This window comes from Ambystoma mexicanum, chromosome 4q, assembly GCF_040938575.1.
Source record: "Ambystoma mexicanum isolate Mex_15411 chromosome 4q, UKY_AmexF1_1, whole genome shotgun sequence".
In the NCBI taxonomy this organism is placed as follows: Eukaryota; Metazoa; Chordata; class Amphibia; order Caudata; family Ambystomatidae; genus Ambystoma; species Ambystoma mexicanum.
Window position 1 is genome coordinate 312,686,096 of NC_090928.1, and position 1,081 is coordinate 312,687,176.

Sequence of the window (1,081 nt, forward strand, 5' to 3'; positions counted from 1 at the left end):
GACAGGGACCCAGCACATTGGGTGAGCTCTGAGCCATAGCACAGCCGGGTTTACCTGACAGGCGGGTGTCTAAGTTCCAGCTTCCCGCTCCCGTGGACGAGAGATGGGCAAGATTGCCGACGAAGTGGCTGACCTTCCCTCTTGCCCTGGTACCTGGAGCTTGGCCCGGCTTGGCTTTGAAGACTCTAGCAGTCCCACACAATCCCCTCCCCATGCTGTCTCTGGCCCCCCTCTCTATCCCACCGAAAGGGGAGCGAGGGGCTTAGGGAAGGATGAATAAATTGGGCCGGATGGGCCAGCTGCAGTGCAGCCTGCCTCTGTCACCATGGGAATCCCTCCTGTCATGCTGCTGCAGATGCGTGTAGGCTTACCGGGCTGAGTACCCGGATTTGTTTTGTTTAAAAACCACAATGGTATTGGCCTCCCCGCAGGCTCTCCTGCATCGGCAGGTTTCAAAATAAAAAAGTTGCTGGTGACTCTTGGCGGTGAATCACTCGGCTTGTGTGTCGATGAAGAACGCAGCTAGCTGCAAGAATTAGTGTGAATTGCAGGACACATTGATCATCGACACTTCAAGAGCACCTTGTGGCCCTGGGTTCCTACTGGGGCTACGCCTGTCTGAGGATCGCTTGAACGTCAGTTGCCCTGGGTACCCTCCCCAGGGCGCAGCTGGGGCTGTCGCAAGGACCCTGTTCCCTTTGTCCCCTTAAGGTCAGACCCCGATCAGCACCATCACAGGATCCCTGGACCTGGCACGCAGGCTCGTTGCCGGTGCATCATGGCCTCTCTGTTTCCCCGCCACGTATACGAAGCACTGCTGAAGATGCAATCCGTTCAATAACTGTACAGATGCTGTGACGCAAGTAGATTAGGTCATCTTAAAAGCTGGCTATATGTAGTCAATAGACTGCAGGCAAAGTCGCCATTGTATAGAAACTGGACATCAGTGGCATGAATTTAGTAATCCAGGACCCAATGTGAGAAAAGGCGAGAACTGTGTTGCAGCAAGTATTAGCTGAGATCGTGGAAATGGATGGCGAGGCTGTCTGGCCTGGTATCAAAACTGAAGCAGCCAAGGTCA

The 1,081-nt window shown here is 54.3% G+C and overlaps 1 non-coding gene across 1 annotated transcript; it reads left to right on the plus strand.

Moving 5' to 3' along the window:
* The first annotated feature begins 474 nt into the window (after positions 1–474).
* LOC138468739 (5.8S ribosomal RNA) lies at positions 475–628 on the plus strand. The gene has a single exon (XR_011268453.1). It is a non-coding gene; the product is annotated as a 5.8S ribosomal RNA (ribosomal RNA).
* Positions 629–1,081: the final 453 nt, after the last annotated feature.